Here is an 8,372-nt window from a genome sequence, read left to right as displayed (position 1 = left end):
GTGTCAGAGTGTGTCAGAGAGTGATAGAGAGTGTCAGAGAGTGTCGGAGAGTGTCAGAGAGTGATAGAGAGTGTCAGAGAGTGATAGTGAGTGTCAGAGAGTGATAGTGAGTGTCAGAGAGTGATAGTGAGTATCTGAGATTGTCAGAGAGTTTCAGAGAGTGATAGAGGGTGTCAGAGAGTGATAGTGAGTGTCAGGGAGTGAAAGTGAGTGTCTGAGAGTGTCAGAGAGTGTCCGAGAGTGTCAGAGAGTGATAGAGAATGTCAGAGACTGTCAGAGAGTTTCAGACAGTGTCAGAGAGTGATAGTGAGTGTCAGAGAGTGTCAGAGATTGATAGTCAATGTCTGAGAGTGTCAGAGAGTGTCAGACAGTGTCAGAGAGTGATAGAGAGTGTCAGAGAGTGTCAGACAGTGTCAGAGAGAGATAGTGAGTGTCACAGTGTGTCAGAGAGTGATAGTGAGTGTCTGAGAGTGTCAGAGAGTGTCAGACAGTGTCAGAGAGTGATAGAGAGTGTCAGAGAGTGTCAGCCAGTGTCAGAGAGTGACAGTGAGTGTCACAGTGTGTCAGAGAGTGATAGTGAATTTCTGAGAGTGTCAGACAGTGTCAGAGAGTGATAGAGAGTGTCAGAGAGTGATAGTGAGTCTCTGAGAGTCTCAGAGAGTGATACAGAGTGAGAGAGAGTGTCAGAGAGTGTCAGAGAGTGTCAGAGAGAGATAGAGAGTGATAGAGAGTGTCAGAGAGTGATAGTGAGTCTCTGAGAGTGTCAGAGAGTTATACAGAGTGATAGAGAGTGTCAGAGAGTGTCAGAGAGTGTCAGTGAGAGATAGAGAGTGATAGAGAGTGTCAGAGAGTGATAGTGAGTGTCAGAGAGTGTCAGAGAGTGATAGCCAGTGTCTGAGAGTGTCAGAGAGTGTCAGACAGTGTCAGAGAGTGATAGAGAGTGTCAGAGAGTGTCAGACAGTGTCAGAGAGTGACAGTGAGTGTCACAGCGTGTCAGAGAGTGATAGTGAGTGTCTGAGAGTGTCAGAGAGTGTCAGACAGTGTCAGAGAGTGATAGAGAGTGTCAGAGAGTGATAGTGAGTCTCTGAGAGTGTCAGAGAGTGATTCAGAGTTTCAGAGAGTGTCAGGGAGTGTCAGAGAGTGTCAGAGAGATATAGAGAGTGATAGAGAGTGTCAGAGAGTGCTAGTGAGTGTCTGAGAGTTTCAGAGAGTGTCCGAGAGTGTCGGAGAGTGATAGAGAGTGATAGAGAGTGTCAGAGAGTGATCGTGAGTGTCTGAGAGCTTCAGAGGGTGTCCGACAGTGACGGAGAGCGACAGAGAGTGATAGAGAGTGTCAGAGAGTGATAGTGAGTGTCAGAGATAGATAGTGAGTGTCTGAGAGTTTCAGAGAGTGTCCGAGAGTGTCGGAGTGAGATAGAGAGTGATAGTGAGTCTCTGAGAGTGTCAGAGAGTGATACAGAGTTTCAGAGAGTGTCAGGGAGTGTCAGAGAGTGTCAGTGAGATATAGAGAGTGATAGAGAGTGTCAGAGAGTGCTAGTGAGTGTCTGAGAGTTTCAGAGAGTGTCCGAGAGTGTCGGAGAGTGACACAGAGTGATAGAGAGTGTCAGAGAGTGATAGTGAGTGTCAGAGATTGATAGTGAGTGTCTGAGAGTTTCAGAGAGTGTCCGAGAGTGTCGGAGTGAGATAGAGAGTGATAGAGAGTGTCAGAGAGTGATAGAGAGTGACAGAGAGTGATAGAGAGTGTCAGAGAATGATAGAGAGTGATAGAGAGTGTCAGAGAGTGATAGAGAGAGATAGAGAGTGTCAGAGAGTGATAGTGAGTCTCTGAGTGTGTTTGAGAGTGTCAGAGTGTGTCAGAGTGTGTCAGAGAGTGATAGAGAGTGTCAGAGAGTGTCAGAGAGTGTCGGAGAGTGTCAGAGAGTGATAGAGAGTGTCAGAGAGTGATAGTGAGTGTCAGAGAGTGATAGTGAGTATCTGAGATTGTCAGAGAGTTTCAGAGAGTGATAGAGGGTGTCAGAGAGTGATAGTGAGTGTCAGGGAGTGAAAGTGAGTGTCTGAGAGTGTCAGAGAGTGTCCGAGAGTGTCAGAGAGTGATAGAGAATGTCAGAGACTGTCAGAGAGTTTCAGACAGTGTCAGAGAGTGATAGTGAGTGTCAGAGAGTGTCAGAGATTGATAGTCAATGTCTGAGAGTGTCAGAGAGTGTCAGACAGTGTCAGAGAGTGATAGAGAGTGTCAGAGAGTGTCAGACAGTGTCAGAGAGAGATAGTGAGTGTCACAGTGTGTCAGAGAGTGATAGTGAGTGTCTGAGAGTGTCAGAGAGTGTCAGACAGTGTCAGAGAGTGATAGAGAGTGTCAGAGAGTGTCAGCCAGTGTCAGAGAGTGACAGTGAGTGTCACAGAGTGTCAGAGAGTGATAGTGAATTTCTGAGAGTGTCAGACAGTGTCAGAGAGTGATAGAGACTGTCAGAGAGTGATAGTGAGTCACTGAGAGTCTCAGAGAGTGATACAGAGTGAGAGAGAGTGTCAGAGAGTGTCAGAGAGTGTCAGAGAGTGTCAGAGAGAGATAGAGAGTGATAGAGAGTGTCAGAGAGTGATAGTGAGTCTCTGAGAGTGTCAGAGAGTTATACAGAGTGATAGAGAGTGTCAGAGAGTGTCAGAGAGTGTCAGAGAGTGTCAGTGAGAGATAGAGAGTGATAGAGAGTGTCAGAGAGTGATAGTGAGTGTCAGAGAGTGTCAGAGAGTGATAGCCAGTGTCTGAGAGTGTCAGAGAGTGTCAGACAGTGTCAGAGAGTGATAAAGAGTGTCAGAGAGTGTCAGACAGTGTCAGAGAGTGACAGTGAGTGTCACAGCGTGTCAGAGAGTGATAGTGAGTGTCTGAGAGTGTCAGAGAGTGTCAGACAGTGTCAGAGAGTGATAGAGAGTGTCAGAGAGTGATAGTGAGTCTCTGAGAGTGTCAGAGAGTGATTCAGAGTTTCAGAGAGTGTCAGGGAGTGTCAGAGAGTGTCAGAGAGATATAGAGAGTGATAGAGAGTGTCAGAGAGTGCTAGTGAGTGTCTGAGAGTTTCAGAGAGTGTCCGAGAGTGTCGGAGAGTGATAGAGAGTGATAGAGAGTGTCAGAGAGTGATCGTGAGTGTCTGAGAGCTTCAGAGGGTGTCCGACAGTGACGGAGAGCGACAGAGAGTGATAGAGAGTGTCAGAGAGTGATAGTGAGTGTCAGAGATTGATAGTGAGTGTCTGAGAGTTTCAGAGAGTGTCCGAGAGTGTCGGAGTGAGATAGAGAGTGATAGAGAGTGTCTGAGAGTGTCAGAGAGTGTCAGACAGTGTCAGAGAGTGATAGAGAGTGTCAGAGAGTGATAGTGAGTCTCTGAGAGTGTCAGAGAGTGATACAGAGTTTCAGAGAGTGTCAGGGAGTGTCAGAGAGTGTCAGTGAGATATAGAGAGTGATAGAGAGTGTCAGAGAGTGCTAGTGAGTGTCTGAGAGTTTCAGAGAGTGTCCGAGAGTGTCGGAGAGTGACAGAGAGTGATAGAGAGTGTCAGAGAGTGATAGTGAGTGTCAGAGATTGATAGTGAGTGTCTGAGAGTTTCAGAGAGTGTCCGAGAGTGTCGGAGTGAGATAGAGAGTGATAGAGAGTGATAGAGAGTGATAGAGAGCGTCAGAGAGTGATAGTGAGTCTCTGAGTGTGTCTGAGAGTGTCAGAGTGTGTCAGAGTTATGTCAGAGAGTGATAGAGAGTGTCAGAGAGTGTCGGAGAGTGTCAGAGAGTGATAGAGAGTGTCAGAGAGTGATAGTGAGTGTCAGAGAGTGATAGTGAGTGTCAGAGAGTGATAGTGAGTATCTGAGATTGTCAGAGAGTTTCAGAGAGTGATAGAGGGTGTCAGAGAGTGATAGTGAGTGTCAGGGAGTGAAAGTGAGTGTCTGAGAGTGTCAGAGAGTGTCCGAGAGTGTCAGAGAGTGATAGAGAATGTCAGAGACTGTCAGAGAGTTTCAGACAGTGTCAGAGAGTGATAGTGAGTGTCAGAGAGTGTCAGAGATTGATAGTCAATGTCTGAGAGTGTCAGAGAGTGTCAGACAGTGTCAGAGAGTGATAGAGAGTGTCAGAGAGTGTCAGACAGTGTCAGAGAGAGATAGTGAGTGTCACAGTGTGTCAGAGAGTGATAGTGAGTGTCTGAGAGTGTCAGAGAGTGTCAGACAGTGTCAGAGAGTGATAGAGAGTGTCAGAGAGTGTCAGCCAGTGTCAGAGAGTGACAGTGAGTGTCACAGTGTGTCAGAGAGTGATAGTGAATTTCTGAGAGTGTCAGACAGTGTCAGAGAGTGATAGAGAGTGTCAGAGAGTGATAGTGAGTCTCTGAGAGTCTCAGAGAGTGATACAGAGTGAGAGAGAGTGTCAGAGAGTGTCAGAGAGTGTCAGAGAGAGATAGAGAGTGATAGAGAGTGTCAGAGAGTGATAGTGAGTCTCTGAGAGTGTCAGAGAGTTATACAGAGTGATAGAGAGTGTCAGAGAGTGTCAGAGAGTGTCAGTGAGAGATAGAGAGTGATAGAGAGTGTCAGAGAGTGATAGTGAGTGTCAGAGAGTGTCAGAGAGTGATAGCCAGTGTCTGAGAGTGTCAGAGAGTGTCAGACAGTGTCAGAGAGTGATAGAGAGTGTCAGAGAGTGTCAGACAGTGTCAGAGAGTGACAGTGAGTGTCACAGCGTGTCAGAGAGTGATAGTGAGTGTCTGAGAGTGTCAGAGAGTGTCAGACAGTGTCAGAGAGTGATAGAGAGTGTCAGAGAGTGATAGTGAGTCTCTGAGAGTGTCAGAGAGTGATTCAGAGTTTCAGAGAGTGTCAGGGAGTGTCAGAGAGTGTCAGAGAGATATAGAGAGTGATAGAGAGTGTCAGAGAGTGCTAGTGAGTGTCTGAGAGTTTCAGAGAGTGTCCGAGAGTGTCGGAGAGTGATAGAGAGTGATAGAGAGTGTCAGAGAGTGATCGTGAGTGTCTGAGAGCTTCAGAGGGTGTCCGACAGTGACGGAGAGCGACAGAGAGTGATAGAGAGTGTCAGAGAGTGATAGTGAGTGTCAGAGATTGATAGTGAGTGTCTGAGAGTTTCAGAGAGTGTCCGAGAGTGTCGGAGTGAGATAGAGAGTGATAGAGAGTGTCTGAGAGTGTCAGAGAGTGTCAGACAGTGTCAGAGAGTGATAGAGAGTGTCAGAGAGTGATAGTGAGTCTCTGAGAGTGTCAGAGAGTGATACAGAGTTTCAGAGAGTGTCAGGGAGTGTCAGAGAGTGTCAGTGAGATATAGAGAGTGATAGAGAGTGTCAGAGAGTGCTAGTGAGTGTCTGAGAGTTTCAGAGAGTGTCCGAGAGTGTCGGAGAGTGACACAGAGTGATAGAGAGTGTCAGAGAGTGATAGTGAGTGTCAGAGATTGATAGTGAGTGTCTGAGAGTTTCAGAGAGTGTCCGAGAGTGATAGAGAGTGACAGAGAGTGATAGAGAGTGTCAGAGAATGATAGAGAGTGATAGAGAGTGTCAGAGAGTGATAGAGAGTGATAGAGAGTGTCAGAGAGTGATAGTGAGTCTCTGAGTGTGTCTGAGAGTGTCAGAGTGTGTCAGAGTGTGTCAGAGAGTGATAGAGAGTGTCAGAGAGTGTCAGAGAGTGTCGGAGAGTGTCAGAGAGTGATAGAGAGTGTCAGAGAGTGATAGTGAGTGTCAGAGAGTGATAGTGAGTATCTGAGATTGTCAGAGAGTTTCAGAGAGTGATAGAGGGTGTCAGAGAGTGATAGTGAGTGTCAGGGAGTGAAAGTGAGTGTCTGAGAGTGTCAGAGAGTGTCCGAGAGTGTCAGAGAGTGATAGAGAATGTCAGAGACTGTCAGAGAGTTTCAGACAGTGTCAGAGAGTGATAGTGAGTGTCAGAGAGTGTCAGAGATTGATAGTCAATGTCTGAGAGTGTCAGAGAGTGTCAGACAGTGTCAGAGAGTGATAGAGAGTGTCAGAGAGTGTCAGACAGTGTCAGAGAGAGATAGTGAGTGTCACAGTGTGTCAGAGAGTGATAGTGAGTGTCTGAGAGTGTCAGAGAGTGTCAGACAGTGTCAGAGAGTGATAGAGAGTGTCAGAGAGTGTCAGCCAGTGTCAGAGAGTGACAGTGAGTGTCACAGAGTGTCAGAGAGTGATAGTGAATTTCTGAGAGTGTCAGACAGTGTCAGAGAGTGATAGAGACTGTCAGAGAGTGATAGTGAGTCTCTGAGAGTCTCAGAGAGTGATACAGAGTGAGAGAGAGTGTCAGAGAGTGTCAGAGAGTGTCAGAGAGTGTCAGAGAGAGATAGAGAGTGATAGAGAGTGTCAGAGAGTGATAGTGAGTCTCTGAGAGTGTCAGAGAGTTATACAGAGTGATAGAGAGTGTCAGAGAGTGTCAGAGAGTGTCAGTGAGAGATAGAGAGTGATAGAGAGTGTCAGAGAGTGATAGTGAGTGTCAGAGAGTGTCAGAGAGTGATAGCCAGTGTCTGACAGTGTCAGAGAGTGTCAGACAGTGTCAGAGAGTGATAGAGAGTGTCAGAGAGTGTCAGACAGTGTCAGAGAGTGACAGTGAGTGTCACAGCGTGTCAGAGAGTGATAGTGAGTGTCTGAGAGTGTCAGAGAGTGTCAGACAGTGTCAGAGAGTGATAGAGAGTGTCAGAGAGTGATAGTGAGTCTCTGAGAGTGTCAGAGAGTGATTCAGAGTTTCAGAGAGTGTCAGGGAGTGTCAGAGAGTGTCAGAGAGATATAGAGAGTGATAGAGAGTGTCAGAGAGTGCTAGTGAGTGTCTGAGAGTTTCAGAGAGTGTCCGAGAGTGTCGGAGAGTGATAGAGAGTGATAGAGAGTGTCAGAGAGTGATCGTGAGTGTCTGAGAGCTTCAGAGGGTGTCCGACAGTGACGGAGAGCGACAGAGAGTGATAGAGAGTGTCAGAGAGTGATAGTGAGTGTCAGAGATTGATAGTGAGTGTCTGAGAGTTTCAGAGAGTGTCCGAGAGTGTCGGAGTGAGATAGAGAGTGATAGAGAGTGTCTGAGAGTGTCAGAGAGTGTCAGACAGTGTCAGAGAGTGATAGAGAGTGTCAGAGAGTGATAGTGAGTCTCTGAGAGTGTCAGAGAGTGATACAGAGTTTCAGAGAGTGTCAGGGAGTGTCAGAGAGTGTCAGTGAGATATAGAGAGTGATAGAGAGTGTCAGAGAGTGCTAGTGAGTGTCTGAGAGTTTCAGAGAGTGTCCGAGAGTGTCGGAGAGTGACAGAGAGTGATAGAGAGTGTCAGAGAGTGATAGTGAGTGTCAGAGATTGATAGTGAGTGTCTGAGAGTTTCAGAGAGTGTCCGAGAGTGTCGGAGTGAGATAGAGAGTGATAGAGAGTGTCAGAGAGTGATAGAGAGTGACAGAGAGTGATAGAGAGTGTCAGAGAATGATAGAGAGTGATAGAGAGTGTCAGAGAGTGATAGAGAGTGATAGAGAGTGTCAGAGAGTGATAGTGAGTCTCTGAGTGTGTCTGAGAGTGTCAGAGTGTGTCAGAGTGTGTCAGAGAGTGATAGAGAGTGTCAGAGAGTGTCGGAGAGTGTCAGAGAGTGATAGAGAGTGTCAGAGAGTGATAGTGAGTGTCAGAGAGTGATAGTGAGTATCTGAGATTGTCAGAGAGTTTCAGAGAGTGATAGAGGTTGTCAGAGAGTGATAGTGAGTGTCAGAGAGTGAAAGTGAGTGTCTGAGAGTGTCAGAGAGTGTCCGAGAGTGTCAGAGAGTGATAGAGAATGTCAGAGACTTTCAGAGAGTTTCAGACAGTGTCAGAGAGTGATAGTGAGTGTCAGAGAGTGTCAGAGATTGATAGTCAATGTCTGAGAGTGTCAGAGAGTGTCAGACAGTGTCAGAGAGTAATAGAGACTGTCAGAGAGTGTCAGACAGTGTCAGAGAGAGATAGTGAGTGTCACAGAGTGTCAGAGAGTGATAGTGAGTGTCTGAGAGTGTCAGAGAGTGAAACAGAGAGAAAGAGAGTGTCAGAGAGTGTCAGAGAGAGATAGAGAGTGATAGAGAGTGTCAGAGAGTGATAGTGAGTTTCAGAGAGTGATAGTGAGTGTCAGAGAGTGATAGTGAGTGTCTGAGAGTTTCAGAGAGTGTCCGACAGTGTCGGAGAGTGACAGAGAGTGATAGAGAGTGTCAGAGAGTGATAGAGAGTGTCAGAGACTGTCAGAGAGTGTCGGAGAGTGTCAGAGAGTGATAGAGCGTGTCAGAGAGTGATAGTGAGTGTCAGAGAGTGATAGTGAGTGTCAGAGAGTGATAGTGAGTATCTGAGATTGTCAGAGAGTTTCAGAGAGTGATAGAGGGTGTCAGAGAGTGATAGTGAGTATCAGGGAGTGAAAGTGAGTGTCTGAGAGTGTCAGAGAG

Source organism: Heterodontus francisci, unplaced genomic scaffold, assembly GCF_036365525.1.
Source record: "Heterodontus francisci isolate sHetFra1 unplaced genomic scaffold, sHetFra1.hap1 HAP1_SCAFFOLD_162, whole genome shotgun sequence".
NCBI lineage: Eukaryota > Metazoa > Chordata > Chondrichthyes > Heterodontiformes > Heterodontidae > Heterodontus > Heterodontus francisci.
This window is presented reverse-complemented; position numbering follows the sequence as displayed.